Genomic DNA, 17,268 nt, shown 5'->3' with positions numbered 1-17,268 from the left:
CGCTCCCTTGCTCTCCGCTCCCTTGCTCTCTGTTCCCTTGCTCCCTCTTTTGTTTTTGTTGTGTGTCGGTCACACGGTCACTGTTCGCGCGGTCACCGCTCGCTAGGTCTCGTGTTCCCTCGGTCTCGTGCTCTTTGGTCTCTCATCGTTGTCGTCTTGTGTATTGTGTTTTTCTGCTGTTCTTCTCTGTTTCATGCTGTCCTTGGATATACCAGCTTCCATTTTTGGGACCCTCGAATGCCTCCATCCGGTATGGACTGTTACCCTTATCCTCGAACTGTTGATAGGAGGTTTGAGGAGGGGGGCTTTGAGGAGGGGGTACTGTTAAGAAACCCTGACCGCGGATCCCCCGTGAGCAGGCACTCACCCCTTGCTGCCTTCACCCGACGCGGCATGGATGCTGACGTCGGACCTGCCTACGCGGTTGGAGCCGCGGACTGAAGTTTCTCCCGCGGCCCGGAGGCCGCCCCTGGCAGCAGTCTTCACCGCAGCCGGAGCCGCGGACTTTCCTGTCCATCTTTGTGGCACTGAGCCGCCGCTGATGCCATCTCCTCTTCGCGGCATAGAGGCCGCAAGACCCGGGGCAACCTGCAGCAGCTGGAGCTGCTGCCGTCTTCGAGGCCTGCCCTGCGTCTGCGATGTTGACGCTGTGCAGGCCGATGTCCACGGTCCTGCACAGCCAGCTTCCTGCTCCTCCTAGGCGCGAGGCTGTGCCTCTCTGCTGGATTTAAAGGGCCAGACACAGGAAGTGTGCTGGCCCTACCTAGGGCGTGGACTTCCTGCTCCAACCCTATAAAGAGCTGCTCCGTCACTTCAGTCTTCGCCTTGCATCGGAGTTTCTTCACTCTGGAGGCTCCTGCCTGCCAGAGCTCTGTCAGGTCTTCTTCGTGGAGCTCCTCTTCGTTTCGTCTCGCCATGTCAAGTTATGTCTTCATGCTATGTCTTTGTGCCTGAGGTCCTTGTCCAGGTGTCCTGGTGTTCGTCTCCTGGTGTTTCGCCTCCTGGTGTCCTGCCCTCTTTGGTGTTCACATCTGCGCTCCTGAACCTTCTGGTCCTGTCGGTCCTGCTCCCTCGGACGACGTCTTTCTCGGGTTGGAGAAGCCTGCAGGTGGACTGGTGTCCTGAGCTCCTGAGCAGTCTTGTCCTGCCAGCCGTGTTGGGGCTTCGGATGACATCAGCTTCGTCGTCGGAGTCCCACCTCGACTGGATCCTTCCTGCGCTTGTCCCGCTCCCGGCATGGTCCATGACCAGCCTCCTCGGACTGTGTAGGGCGAGCAGTGGGACAGGGTGGTCTGCGACCAGTCGCGCGGGTGGACTGAGTAGGGCACCCTGAGAGACAGTGCCAATGTCCTCCTGCCTTGCGTCTTGTCTTGTTTGGATTTCAAGTTCCTCGTTATGTCTGTGATGCCGTTGCATCAACCCAAGTCTTCGTCTGTGATGCTGTCACATCAATCCTAGTCTGCCATGTCTTCGTGTCAAGGCCCGTCTGCCCTCAACCTCAGGCCAGGCTTGCTGCTCCATGCCGATCCAAGTGGCAGGTCCGAAAGGGCTCGGAATGATCGGAGAACCATTCACATTCCAACATCATCCTGTTGTTGGCCTTGGGAGCTTGCAGGCCTGGCGGAGGGTCAGACTGTCTGCCATGGTGGATCACGCCGTCAACCCTCGGTGCGGTCCTGGATCCGTCTGGGGTCGGGCTGAGGCCCAAGGGCACACTAAACACCCCCCGCACCTAACAGGAGTGTTTTGTTCCCAAAAGTAAATAATGTTAAAAAAGAAAAAAATACTCCCACCCCATCTCTTTTCTGATTCTAACATGCAGTAATACAGTAAATGATGGCAGAAAAAGTTTCAAGTGGTCCATCCAATCTGTCCAGTAAGTTTATTTTTATTTTATTATATTTTATTGTGTAAGATTTTGTATTCCTTAGAGTAGTAGCTGCCACACTGCAAGTTAATCCAATTAACATGGGTTACCCTTTTCCTGTATTTCCATCCTTTAGCCACTAGGGTTCTCCTGTGTTTATCCCATGCTATGCTCCAATCTTCAGAAAAAGATGATCCCAAAAGAGGTAATACAGGGACACATAACTGAAAACTCAGTGAGAATCTGGAAAGGAACAAGATATTACTTTTTTCCCACCCCGTGGTGGATTGCCCCCATATGGAATGAATATGTGGCGGAGCATGCCCTAAAGAAGACAGCTTCAACTATTAAAGCTTTGGTGGTCTTAGAGGTGTGAGGGATGTGGTGGAATGCTCCCATATTAAATTAATATGTGGTGGAGCATGCTGAGATAAAGATAGCTTTAACTCTAATAGGTTGGGTGTTTTTAGACGTGTGGTGTTTTAGTGGGTGGGGAGTGTGTTTGATATGAATGTATGAGTGTTTGGAGGGGATTTTTAAGTTAGTGCTGCTATGGTGGGGTGGTAATGCTGCTAGTTTATTGGTGCTACAGTGGGGTGATAATGTCTATGAGGTTGCACATGTGTTTGTGTATTAATGATGTAATTATGGAAACATCTGTGAATTGAATGTGTATGTAATTTTATTAACACATTTTTGAAATATATTGATAAATATGTTCTGGAAAATGATGTTTATTGACTAACTGATGTATTAAAAATTTATAGATTCATACTATTGGATCCCCTATGTATGTGTGTATTGCCTTCAAAAGTAGCCAGCCTGTGGGTGAATGGTCGGCCCCGGTCATGGACTGCCGAGGCCGGCGACCAAGACAGTAGGAGCCCCGGGGGTAGTCTGACGCCGCGGACCAGAAGCCGGTCCCGGTCGCGGCCTGCCACGGCCATAACAATTAGTTTCAGATAGTTTATTTTAGAGCACAGTTTTATAGCACATAATTAAAGCAATGCTTATTTAGGAATTTTGCAAGCGATAGAAAATTCTGTATCATCACTACATCCATAACAGTGAGTTGGGTTTATGAGCATCAGGTTTGTTTGCTGCAAGGTTCCCATATGTGCTTGAGTGGGTGGATAGCATATAGTGCACAGTTATCCACCGAAATGTCATGCAGCTGCAGTGTGGTAGTTAGTGGTTGAGTGGACCTGCAGAGGCCTCTTAAAACTATTTTGTCGACTAACAATTTTTGTCTTGTAGTGCTGAGCCACCTGGATTATTGCAACTCCCAGAATTTGGCAATTCAGTTAATTTATAATCTCCCATGGGGTATAAATGTAAATGTTCTATACCGACATTCATGATGGATATCATATCATATCAGTTTACATCGATCAAGGTTAAAGAGAACTTTAGCATTAATCGTAGCCAAGAGGCTACTGGAGGGGGAGAGAGAAGAGGTAAGTTACATTAAACGTGGGTTACTAGAAATTGGAGGTGGAAGAGAAAAGGGGAGAGGAACAGTTGCATAATAATATATATAAGAACACTCAGAGGAGAGGATCACCTTGCTGGTGGCTGAAAGGAATCAGTAAGTTTTTGCTTGGGACATTGTCTTTTTTAAAAGTATTGGGGCAAAGTTAACTATTTGGGAATATTATTTAGTGTGTTTGTGGGTTTGTGCCTTTAATAGTCAGAAAGGCAGTGAATAAACAAGTTAGACTGTATTTTTAAATAGTCAGTCAATAAGGTAACTAGTAAGCAGTAAGTAGTGTGTTTATTTTTAAAAGTCTGCAGTGTTCTGCAGACTTTTAAAGAACTGAGTGTTTGCATTAAAAAAAAAAACCCACAAAAAGAAAACAAAACCCCCAAAAGTAGCCAGAAGCTAGAAATAAGCTAGGAGCAGTGTATACCTAAGTAAAAAAGTTGAATATAGTTCAGCTCAGTTACTCACCTTGGAAAGGTGTTGAGGTAGTATGATTGGGTTTGAATAGGGACCAACATTTGTAAATCAAGAGAGCAGTGAGTCACTCAGGCTGACTAACTGAAGTTAGACTGTATTTCCCAACCCTCCCACCCCTCGCCCACCCACCCCTCGCTCATCCCTTAATTTATAGGCAGGTGCCACTTTCACAAAAAAAAACAAAAACAAACCATCAACAAAAACTTTATTGAGAATTCGATCAGACCCCGGTAGGCCACTACCAGACATATAGTGAATTCACTAATACATTTAAAGGACGTTAGACACATTCCTACTCCCATAGCAACCTAAAACGTAACAAGGAACTGATCAAAATTGAGATGAAGGCAGCAGTCCAGCAGCAAGAGGGGGGCTTCCCAGTCTTTTGCATAGAGTGTCACATGTATGATTCTTTACCCACCGGTGAGAAGTTGTACATGTGCATGCGATGCAAAGAGCTCCTGGCTCTCAGAGAACGAGTCCGATCTCTGGAGGCTAGAGTGGCAGACCTGGAGGAGCTGAGGCAGACAGAGAGGTATATAGATGAGACCTTCAGGGACATAGTAGTCAAGTCCCAACTTCAGACTGGCAGCCCTGGTGTTGCCTTGGAGGAAGAGGGTCTCATGATGGGAGAGCACCAACCAGGTGCAGCAGGAAGGGATCCTGTAGCAAGGACCTGCTCTCCAGGTGATGCATTGTCCTTTCGCACTGAGGATATCTCCCCAAAGCCTACTGCCCAGGAGGGAAGGGTTAGGTTGGCCGTCATAGTTGGTGATTCGATTATTAGGAATGTAGATAGCTGGGTGGCTGGTGGGCGTGAGGATCGCCTGGTAACATGCCTACCTGGTGCGAAGGTGGCGGACCTCACGCGTCACCTAGATAGGATTTTAGACAGTGCTGGGGAGAAGCCAGCTGTCGTGGTACATGTGGGCACCAACGACATAGGAAAATGTGGGAGGGAGGTTCTGGAAGCCAAATTTAGGCTCTTAGGTAGAACGCTTAAATCCAGAACCTCCAGGGTAGCATTCTCTGAAATGCTCCTTGTTCCACGCGCAGGTCACCAGAGGCAGGCAGAGCTCCGGAGTCTCAATGCGTGGATGAGACGATGGTGCAAGGAAGAGGGATTCAGTTTTGTTAGGAACTTGGGAACCTTTTGTGGAAGTGGGAGTCTCTTCCAAAGGGATGGGCTCCACCTTAACCAGGGTGGAACCAGATTGCTGGTGCTAACCTTTAAAAAGGAGATAGAGCAGCTTTTAAACTAGAACAAAGGGGAAAGTCGACAGTCGCTCAGCAGCGCATGGTTCGGAGAGAGGTATCTTCAAAGGATACTAATGATGCATTAGAATTAGGGCATCCAGACAGTGAGGTTCCAATAATTAGAAAAATAGTCCAAGTGCCTGTAACTAAAAACTCACCTGAGCTAAAAAAATTCTAACTTATCCCTATCGATTAAAAAGCAGAATGAAAATATAAACAAAAAACAAACTTTGAAATGTCTGTATGCTAATGCCAGAATTCTAAGAAGTAAGATGGGAGAATTAGAATGTATAGCAGTGAATGATGACATAGACTTAATTGGCATCTCAGAGACATGGTGGAAAGAGGATAACCAATGGGACAGTGCTATACCGGGGTACAAATTATATCGCAGTGACAGAGAGGAGCACCTGAGAGGAGGTGTGGCGCTTTATGTCCGGGATGGCATAGAGTGCAACAGGATAAACATCCTGCATGAGACTAAATACAAAATTGAATCTTTATGGGTAGAAATCCCTTGTGTGTCGGGGAAGACTATAGTGATAGGGGTATACTACCGTCCACCTGGTCAAGATGGTGAGACGGACAGTGAAATGGTAAGAGAAATTAGGGAAGCTAACCAAATTGGTAGTGCAGTAATAATGGGAGACTTCAATTAACCTAATATTGACTGGGTAAATGTATCATCAGGACACGCTAGAGAGATAACGTTCTTGGATGGAATAAATGATAGCTTTATGGAGCAATTGGTTCAGGAACTGACGAGAGAGGGAGCAAGTTTAGATCTAATTCTCAGTGGAGCACAGGACTTGGTGAGAGAGGTAACGGTGGTGGGGCCACTTGGCAATAGTGATCATAATATGATCAAATTTGATTTAATGACTGGAAGAGGAATAGTGTGCAAATCCAAGGCTCTCGTGCTAAACTTTCAAAAGGGAAACTTTGATAAAATGAGAAAAATTGTTAGAAAAAAACTGAAAGGAGCAGCTACAAAAGTAAAAAATGTCCAAGAGGCATGGTCATTGTTAAAAAATACCATTCTAGAAGCACAGTCTAGATGTATTCCACACATTAAGAAAGGTGGAAAGAAGGCAAAACGATTACCGGCATGGTTAAAAGGGGAGGTGAAAGAAGCTATTTTAGCCAAAAGATCTTCATTCAAAAATTGGAAGAAGGAACCAACAGAAGAAAATAGGATAATGCATAAACGTTGGCAAGTTAAATGTAAGACATTGATAAGACAGGCTAAGAGAGAATTTGAAAAGAAGTTGGCTGTAGTGGCAAAACCTCATAGTAAAAACATTTTTAAATATATCCGAAGCAGAAAGCCTGTGAGGGAGTCAGTTGGACCGTTAGATGATCGAGGGGTTAAAGGGTCACTTAGAGAAGATAAGGCCATCGCGGTAAGATTAAATGATTTCTTTGCTTCGGTGTTTACTGAAGAGGATGTTGGGGAGGTACCCGTAAAGGTTTTCATGGGTAATGATTCAGATGGACTGAATCAAATCACGGTGAACCTAGAAGATGTGGTAGGCCTGATTGACAAACTGAAGAGTAGTAAATCACTTGGACCGGATGGTATACACCCCAGAGTTCTGAAGGAACTAAAAAATGCAATTTCAGACCTATTAGTAAAAATTTGTAACCTATCATTAAAATCATCCATTGTACCTGAAGACTGGAGGATAGCAAATGTAACCCCAATATTTAAAAAGGGCTCCAGGGGCGATCCGGGAAACTACAGACTGGTTAGCCTGACTTCAGTGCCAGGAAAAATAGTGAAAGTGTTCTAAACATCAAAATCACAGAACATATAGAAAGACATGGTTTAATGGAACAAAGTCAGCATGGCTTTACCCAAGGCAAGTCTTGCCTCACAAATCTGCTTCACTTTTTTGAAGGAGTTAATAAACATGTGGATAAAGGTGAACCGGTAGATATAGTATACTTGGATTTTCAGAAGGTGTTTGACAAAATTCCTCATGAGAGGCTTCTAGGAAAAGTAAAAAGTCATGGGATAGGTGGCGATGTCCTTTCGTGGATTGCAAACTGGCTAAAAGACAGGAAACAGAGAGTAGGATTAAATGGACAATTTTCTCAGTGGAAGGGAGTGGACAGTGGAGTGCCTCAGGGATCTGTATTAGGACCCTTACTTTTCAATATATTTATAAATGATCTGTAAAGAAATACGACGAGTGAGATAATCACATTTGCAGATGACACAAAATTGTTCAGAGTGGTTAAATCACAAGCAGATTGTAATAAATTGCAGGAAGACCTTGTGAGACTGGAAAACTGGGCATCCAAATGGCAGATGAAATTTAATGTGGATAAGTGCAAGGTGATGTATATAGGGAAAAATAACCCATGCTATAATTACACAATGTTGGGTTCCATATTAGGTGCTACAACCCAAGAAAGAGATCTAGGCGTCATAGTGGATAACACATTGAAATCGTCGGTTCAGTGTGCTGCGGCAGTCAAAAAAGCAAACAGAATGTTGGGAATTATTAGAAAAGGAATGGTGAATAAAACGGAAAATGTCATAATGCCTCTGTATCGCTCCATGGTGAGACCATACCTTGAATACTGTGTACAATTCTGGTCTCCGCATCTCAAAAAAGATATAATTGCAATGGAGAAGGTACAGAGAAGGGCTACCAAAATGATAAGGGGAATGGAACAGCTCTCCTATGAGGAAAGACTAAAGAGGTTAGGACTTTTCAGCTTGGAGAAGAGACGGCTGAGGGGGGATATGATAGAGATGTTTAAAATTATGAGAGGTCTAGAACGGGTAGATGTAAATCGGTTATTTACTTTTTCAGATAATAGAAAGACTAGGGGGCACTCCATGAAGTTAGCATGGGGCACATTTAAAACTAATCGGAGAAAGTTCTTTTTTACTCAACACACAATTAAACTCTGGAATTTGTTGCCAGAGGATGTGGTTAGTGCAGTTAGTATAGCTGTGTTTAAAAAAGGATTGGATAAGTTCTTGGAGGAGAAGTCCATTACCTGCTATTAAGTTCATTTAGAGAATTCCCTCTGCCATTAGCAATGGTAACATGGAATAGACTTAGTTTTTGGGTACTTGCCAGGTTCTTATGGCCTGGATTGGCCACTGTTGGAAACAGGATGCTGGGCTTGATGGACCCTTGGTCTGACCTAGTATGGCATTTTCTTATGTTCTTAATAATATATATGAGATAAAATATATAAGATATATAATAATATATATAGGGTAAACCATGGTAAGAGGAACAGTTGAATGAAATATGATAAATAATATGATATAATAATAGGACAAATAACAGATGACAAAAGTAATATTACAAAATATACATGAAAGTTTACATTGGTTGCCGATTGCAGAGTGGGTACAGTTTAACATTTTTTCCATCATGCATAAAGCTATATTTCAGGAAACCCATTGCTTACATTGCATTGATATGTCCCTGCACGGCTGCTTCATTCATTGTCCCAAAAATTGCTTGACGTGCCAAATTGTAAGGCTTATTCTCTTCAGATTACTAAAAAAAAGAGCCTTTTCATTGGCTGCTCCTGTTTTATGGAGCAGTTTACCGTTAGATGTGCAGATGGAGGCAGACCACTTAAGATTTTGGAAAAAAGATGAAAGCATTATTGTCCAGGCTTTCAGATAACCACAGGTACTCTGTGCGTGCATTTTTCCATTCTGCTGTTTATATGTTTTGATAGTTATGTTAGGATTTTAATGTTTAATATTATTTTAGATACTGTTTTATTATGTATGTTTACATTTGTAACTGCATTGAACTTGTACTGGAATTGCATAATATAAGACTAATAAATACATAAATAAATAAATTATGGACAGCACCCACCTCTCATGCAGCTGTAACATGGGAGCTGGTGGGTGGGCCTGTGGAGGTCATGCAGACAGCAGCAGAGCTGAAGGAGAGGTGAGGATCCATCAATGGAGAAGATTACAATGCCAGAGGACAGGAGCTGTGCTGCTAGTAGTGAGGATAGGCCCCACCAACACAGAAGATCTTGACCCTAGAAAATCAGAGATGTGAGGCTCCTAGGGAGGTCAGGCACTGCAGGAGACTCTAAGATGGGGACTGGGGAGGAAAGAAGGAATACAGTGGTGGAAGAGAGCATGGGAGGGATGGAGGACACATGGAGACAGTCCATGCGAGAGGAAGACAGTGAGTCTCACCATGGCCCTCACAATCACCCATTCACAACACCAACTTATCTACATTGTGTGACAAGCCTCTCAACTGAAGCCCTATATTATTGAGAAGTTCACAGAAAAGGATTCTGGGTGAGGAGTTCATATGGCCTCTACTTGGGGTTTAGTAAATGGTTAATCTTTAATTTACTTACATTTTATACCTTTCCATGGGCTTTTACACTTTTACATATACATACTCTGACCCATACATTGCAGTCTGCTGGCAGAGGGCTGTTGGATGTGCCATCAACCAAAATGGCGTACTTGGATGAGACAAGAGAAAGAACATTTTTGGCACCCAAGTTTTGGAATCATCTTCCGCTAAAATTATAGACCATGTCTTTCCCTAAATCATTTAAAACTGTTCTCAAAACTCACTTGTTTAGACTGGCCTGTGAATAGTACCAAGATGGTGGCAGTATGAGTAGCATCAGGACTGCAGCAGAATCCATTGAGATTCTTTTATTTTGTTTCATTCTGTTTTATGTTTTTATTGATAATTTATGCTTTTGGTTTTTAATGTTTTAATACTGTTATTTAATTCTCTCTTATTTTATTCTATTTTTTTAATTGATAATATATGTTTTTCAGTCTTTGAATACGTTTGTGAAAGAGTATACAGGAGAAAACCCCAGAATACCTTATAAAAGACTGGCTCCAGAGAACTGGCCAGTCTACCTTAAACCTAATACAACAAGAAATCTTGATCCTGGGTGGAAGTACCTAGGAAAGGACTATAACTAGCCAGGCCTAAGACAGAATAGGTGATCCAGAGGAGAGAAGGAAGCCTAGAGAAAGAGAATAATGCAGAACTGTAAGTTGTACTACTAAACTTGTTTTTTGAACTGTAAGGACTAGCAGAGCTGATTTTGCTTGTTTCTTGTTACAAATGTTGCGCTCGGGGGGGGTGGACCGTTGTCCTGGAGCAGTGGAGAACGGCTCCCTGGTAGGGACCAGGAAGCACTTGCCCCCAGGGGGTGAAGCACTGGAGGAGTCAGAGGCTAGAATGAGCTTCACCACTGGGAGCCCGTAGGGACCTGGGCCCCTTGGACTTATGTGGGTCTCGCAGGGTCTCCTGGAGAGATAGTAGACAAGCGTGCCCATGGACAGCTAGGTAGTGCAGTAGGACTCAAGGTAGTGGCAGCAGAATTGAGAAAAGATGGGATCCTTGTGCACCCATATTTGGATGACTGGCTGATTCGAGCCAAGTTGCTGGAAGAGAGTGGCAGAGTGACCCGCAAGGTGATCTCCCTGTTGCAGGAACTCGGCTGAGTGGTGAACCTTTCCAAGAGCAGTCTTCAGCCTGCTCATATGTTGGAATACCTAGGGGTTCGGTTTGAAACAAAGCAGGGCAAGGTTTTTCTGCCCGAAGCACGCATTCAGAAGTTGATGACACAGCTCTGTCTGTTATTGAACACTCTGCGCCCATGCTGATAGCTGGCAAACACGTCAGCAGTGGGCAGGCTGGAGCTTTGCCTATACCAGTCACTTCCCTTGCAGGTTGAACCTTTGGATTCTGGCAGCTGTCAGGACTTAGGTGGGTCCCAAGGGTGGTCAGGCAAATGTAGAGTCCAAGGCCAGGTGAAGGTCAGGGCAGGTGGCAAACCAGGATACTGAAGACAGGTCAGAGGTCAGGGCAGGTAGCAGACAAGGTAAGGTAAGGTCAGGTCCAAGGCAAAGGTCAAGTCCAGGTGGCAATCAAGGTCCAAGCAGAAGTCTGAGTCTGGAAAGTCAAGCCAAGGGAAGACTAGGAGAGACAAGACACAAACAAAGACAAGGACAAGGGAGAGAGTATGGCAGGGCACAGACGAGGCAACTGAAACACAGAGGAAGGCAGGAAGTTAGGAAAGCAGGAACAAGACGAGAATGCAGGAACACAAGAGCAAAGGCAACATGCTCTGATGACACTAGGCATGTCTGGAGACCTGTTGCTGTCATTGTCCCTTTTGGCATTTTTCGCAACCATAAAACCTTCAGTTTTACTTTCAAAAGAAGGATCACAGATCTCCAACTGCTATCATGTTTTTCTGGCAGACTAGTGATCTGACAAAATTAAAAAATCAACAGGTTAGTGGAGGTGGCACCCAGAGCTACTCTTTTTCATGCCTGAGCAGCTCATGGCATCATTTGATCTCTAGATCAGCTTTTAAACTAGAACATGGGGGAAAGCCAACAGTCGCTCAGCCGTGCATGGTTCGGAATGAGGTATCTTCAAAGGGTACTAAAATAGTAATGGAGTTAGGGCATCCTGATAGATTCCAATAAAAGCAACGTGCCTATAAGTAAAGAACAACCTGAGTTAAATACCCCTATCAAGTGATAAGCAGATTGTTAATACCAATTAAAAACATATTTTGAAATGTCTCTATGCTAATGCCAGAGGTCTAAAATGTAAGGTGGGAGAGTTAGAATGTATAGCACTGAATGAAGAGGTAGACATAACTGGCATCACAGAGACCTGGTGGAAGGAGGATAACCAATGGGACACTGCTATACTAGGGTACAAATTATTTCACAATGAAAGGGTGGATCAACCTGGTGGTACTTTATGTTACGGATGGCATAGAGTCCATCAGGATAAAGATCCTGCAGGAGACTAAATGCACAACAGAATCCTTATGGATGAAAGTACCATGTGTGATGGGGAAAAATGTAGCGGTGGGGATATACTACCGTCCACCTGGCCAAAATAAACAGATGGACAATGAAATGCTAACAGTATTCCATACATTAAAAATATTGAAAGGAAGGCCAAACAACTACCAGCATGTAAGGTTTGTGGACCCTTGTTGCTGTGGTGACGTTGGCTCAACCTACAGGGAAGGCCCTGTAGGTCCTCACCGACAGCTGGTGGGACTAGGCTGGTAGGGGACTGGACATGAGCATCACCTATACCAGCCCCTTTCCCCTTGGGTTGAGCCCTCAGGTTTTGGGGGCTGGCAGGTCCCTAACTCTCTCAAGAGTTAGAAAGGGTGTAGGTCCCTATCGAGGCTAGGGTGAGAAGCAGGCAGCAGTTGAGAATGGTCAAGGTCCAGGCTAAGGTCAGAGGTGGGCGACAGGCAAGTATGGTCAGAATTCAGGATAAGGCAGTGGCAGGGGCTGGCAAGAATGGTCCGTGTTCAGGCTAGGGTCAAATCCAGTAGTCAGTCCAAGGACAGGCAAGGAAGAGACAGAAGGATAGAGGCAGCAGGGCTGGAAGGATGAGGCTGGTAGGGCAGGAGTAATGAGGCAGGCTGGGCTTGGAGATCAGGAGGGCAGGCTCAGGATCAGAATCAGGAAGGCAGACTCAGAATAAGGAACACAGAACAAGCAGCAACTCATGCTACACAGCATGCAGGTGACCCATTGCTGAGGCAGAAAGTGAGTGTGAGGCAGATGTCATCAGTGGGTGCTGTGAGCATTTTCCTACCATGGGCCCTTTATGTCTGGTGCACACACGCACCTAGGGAACATTGGAAGGAGGCAGGAGCAGCGGCATCTTACCGTGAAGTATTTGGACGGCGGCATTCTGCCACATGGCTGGTCGGCAATATTAGGTGAGTGTTGCAGCTTGATCATATGCCCTGCGAGCCGCGAAACGTAACATACATCGGTTAAAAGGTGAGGTGAAAGAGGATATTTTAGCAAAAAAGAACTTCTTTCAAAAACTGGAAAAGGAATCCATCTGAGAGAAAAAGAAAAAAGCAAGCAAAACATTGATAAGATGGGCTTAAAGAGAATTTGAAAAGAAGATCGCCTTAAGAAGCAAAAACTCATAATCAAAACTTTAAAAAATATATTTGAAGCAGGAAGCCTGTGAGGAAATTGGTGGACTGTTAGATGATCAAGGGATTAAAGGGGCACGTAAGGATGACGGAATGAATTCTTTGCTTCAGTGTTTACTGAAGAGGATGTTGGGGAGGTACCTATGCTGGAAACTATTTTCAATGGTGATGATTCAGAAGAACTGATATATTTCACTGTTAAGCTGGAAGACGAAATAAGACAGATTGACAAACTAAAGAGTAGCAAATCACCCAGATCAGATGGTATACACCCCAGAGCTCTTAAAGAAATCAAAATTTCCCCCCCCCTAACATCTCCCCTACTCGACCTATTGTTAATAGCATATAGATCTCTTAACTCTACAATGTTTCTCTATTTTCTGCTTTTTGATCCCCCCCTCCCAGTTTTCCTCTCCCTGTTAATTGTAATTCTGTTTCTCAAGTTTTATTGTAAACCGATATGATGTTCTTACGAATATCGGTCTATAAAAGCCTATAAATAAATAAAAATAATAAATAAAATAAAAATGAAATTGCAGATCAGTTACTGGTAATTTGTAACCTATCACTATGATTGTCTGCAGTGTCTGAGTAACTCCAATCTTTAAAAGGGGCTCCGGGGATGATCCGGGAAACTACAGAATGGTGATTCTGATTTCTGTGCTGGGAAAAATTGTGGAAATTATTCTGAAGAACAAAATCACAGAACATACAGAAAGACATGGTTTAATTCATTTAATGGGATAGAGCAAGCATGGATATACACACGGGAAATCTTGCCTTAACAATCTGCTACATTTTTTGGAGGGGTTAATAAACATGTGGACAATGGTGAGCAGCTGGATGTAGCATATTTGGATTTTTAGAAGGTGTTTTACAAAGTACCAATGAGAGACTCCTAAGAAAATTAAAAAGTCACAGGACAGGAGGCAATGTCCTATTGTGGATTGCACAATGGTTAAAAGACAGGAAGCAAAGAGTAGGACTAAATGGGCAGTTTTCTTAGTGGAGAAGGGTAAACAGTGGAGTGCCTCAGTAATCTGCTGGACCAGGTGCTTTTTAATATATTTATAAATGATCTGGAAAAGGGAACAAAGAGTGAAGCAATCAGATTTTCAGATTATACAAAATTATTCCAAATTGATAAAACACAAGCGGATTGTGAAAAATTGCAGGAGAATCTTGTGAGACTAAAAGACTGGCATCCAAATGGCAGATGAAATTTTTTTTTTTTATTCACTATTTTATTGCAAAACACGGTAGAACACAAAGGTCATATAACAATAGCAAATAATCATTTAACAGTAACAACTAGCATGAACATAATTATAAGTCAGACATCCTCCAACATCATCAATCCATAATAAAGACCGTTTGGTACATCAGATGGCATGTCCTGAGTTTGTTGTTGTGTCTTGAGTTTATTCCCCTTTAATCCTTAATACCCTCCCACCTCACCCCACCCCCCCGATCCCTCCCCCCTCCTTACATAATCCCTGGATCAAATTGTATCTAAGAAGGTGGTTAGTTGTCATAGAATCCCAAGATCAAGGTGGGTATAATTACTTAAGGTTGCCCGCTAGGACTTACTATACTCACCCTCGCTGAACGTATTTTTCCAAAAACAATAAGTCTTCCATATGCTATGAAATTTCCCAAGGGTCTTTCGATTATGTGCGTAATATCCGCTAGTAAATACATTTTCCCCGCTTTGTGCTGAATTTCAGCTATAGTGGGAGTGCAAGATAATTTCCAATTCCCTGCTATTGCAATTCTAGTGGCTGTAAAAATATAATTAACCAACGTATTGTCATAGGTCTTGTGTGGAAATAGGGGGACCCCTAATAAAACATGATGTGGTTGAATTGACCCGACACTAGAATATAGTTGACCAAGCCATGTTTCAATATACGCCCTGGCGAATCGTAGGGCACGTCCACCACATATGGAAATAGGTCCCAGTCATCTGGCAACCTCTGCTATTAAGGAGGTTTAAGTTAAAAAAAACAAAACAAAACAAAAGATACAGGCATCTGTGAGGGGTTTAAAGGGTCTGGGGTAACTTGTGGGAGTGTAAGCTAAAGAACCAGGGGGGTTTGGAAGACCTAGATGTAGACTGGGCAAACTGGTGGACAAACTGGTTAAACTGGTCATGATATGGACACAAGCCTGTTATAAAATTCCCCCACTTGCACGGCTCAAATCTGACTTTACGCGGCTGTGCACAGATATGCGCGCCGGGGCTATTTTATTAATGTGCACGCATGGTATAAAACTGCTGCATATCTGGGTGCATGTGCCGATGCAGACGTATATATGTGTGACCACATGCCAGTTTGAAAGTTACCATCCATGAGTACTGTGTGCAGTACCAAAATGATAAAGGGGATAGAAAAGCTAAAGAAGTTGGGTCTGTTCAGCTTGGAGAAGAGATGTCTGGTGGGGAGGGGAGGATAGGATAGACGTTTTTAAAATCATGAGTCGAATCGAATAGGTAAATATAAATCAATAACTTACTCTTTCATAAAGTACAAAAAGACGGGGAACACCTCAGAGAGATCTCCCTCATGTTCCTGGAGGGTCAGGCTCAAGGACTGCGATTTGAAGCCCTGATTCATCTGGGTTTGTGATGTCGTGGTGCCTCCCCAAGCCTGGTGACATCATCATCTGGTGCCTGAGGAGCTGGTAAAAGTCATGAGGCTGCAGCGCGCTGTGGGAACATTTCAGAGAGATCCCCCTCTTGCTCCAGGACTGGCTTGAGGACTGCAATTTGAAGGCCTGATTCATTTTGGCCTGCAGTGTTGTGGTGCCTCCCTGAGCCTGGTGTCATCAGCTGGTGCCTGAGGAGCAGGTAAAGATTATGAGGCTGCGGCATGCAGCCGCTGATGCACTGCCAAAGCCATGCACCAAAGGGATGCACCCCTTATCGTGCTTTTGGGCAGCTATTTGTTTGGATGATTTATGGGTAGGAAAATGAAAACCAAGGTTTTGACATCAACGCTGGGTTCGACTTTGGTGAAAGGTTCAGTGGACACAAACTTGGTGCGCAGGGTGAGTCAATCTATGCTTAATTCGATCCCTGATATGTCCTTTTCGTCCGGGTCTTCAAAGAGTCCAGGCCAACACCAGTTACCTTGTACTACTCCGGGTTCTCCCAAAGTCAGTTTTTTGACTTTAGTAAATAAATCCGACCTAATAGGCCTAGCTTCTGTAGGAGTGTTTCATTCAGAAAGTTTAAGTTCTGAGCTTGCTGATCCGAAAAATGTGACTCTTGCCAATGTATGGAGGGCAGTCATAAATATGGAGAAGCTACTATCTCATTCAATGTCTCAGTTTGGAAACTTCTCAGTTAAAACTAAGACTGTTCTTGAAAATCATGGAATGCATCTAGCTAATCTAGAATCTACTTCATCATCTTTAACCTCTCAAATTGCTTCAGTACAGTTATCAAATACTTCCTAAATAAAAGACAGTTTAATGTTACGAAAACAGCTTGAAAATTTGGAAAATGAGATGCGAATAAAAAATCTTCGATTTTTTAATTTTTCAATTACGAGGTTGTTATCAGCAACTGAATTGTTTAAAAATATATTGGTGAAGTATTATCTATTTCTTTGGATAAAGAAATGTTAATTTCTAAAATGTATTATATTCCATGTTTTAGGACGAGGCGGGAGGGACATGAGGATGAACTGGATGTCTTGCAAGGAGATAGTCCTAATTTGACTTCTTTTTTGGAGGCTTCTATTGATGATATACCCACTAGGGCCACATTCTTGGTATCCTTTTGTAGTGAACAAGGTAAAAATGTGGTGCTTCAAAAATATTTTAAGAAAACGGATTTCCTTTTTTGTGGTAAAAAAATTCAAATATTTCCTGATGTTGCTAGAAGTACCTAATCAAAGAGGAAATAATTTTTACTATTTAATCAAGAGCTGTATCCCTGGGGGCAGTATTTTTCCTTAAATTCCCCTACAAGTGTCTGGTCACATATCAGAAAAAGAAGTTTATATATATTTCAAGATCCCACTCACCTTGAGACATTTCTTGTGATTAAAGGGTTTGATAAGAAATGTATTATGACTATCAAATTCAAGGAATAACTGGTATTAAGTCATTTATTCTATCACTGTATTTAATTACATTTTTTCTGACTCTGCTACCTTTTTGATTTTGCTTTTTATGTTTCCCAGATGTCTGT

General features: G+C 43.4%; 1 protein-coding gene across 1 annotated transcript in view; it reads right to left on the bottom strand.

The window, feature by feature from the left end:
* LOC115076797 (cell surface glycoprotein CD200 receptor 1-A-like) overlaps positions 1-17,268 on the bottom strand; it is a 126,632-nt gene that overhangs the window by 108,423 nt on the left and 941 nt on the right. The window lies entirely within an intron of this gene.

This window comes from Rhinatrema bivittatum, chromosome 15 (genome assembly GCF_901001135.1).
Source record: "Rhinatrema bivittatum chromosome 15, aRhiBiv1.1, whole genome shotgun sequence".
Classification (NCBI taxonomy): Eukaryota; Metazoa; Chordata; class Amphibia; order Gymnophiona; family Rhinatrematidae; genus Rhinatrema; species Rhinatrema bivittatum.
Note: the sequence above shows the minus strand (reverse complement) of the source record. Positions and strands in the feature narration are given on the sequence as shown.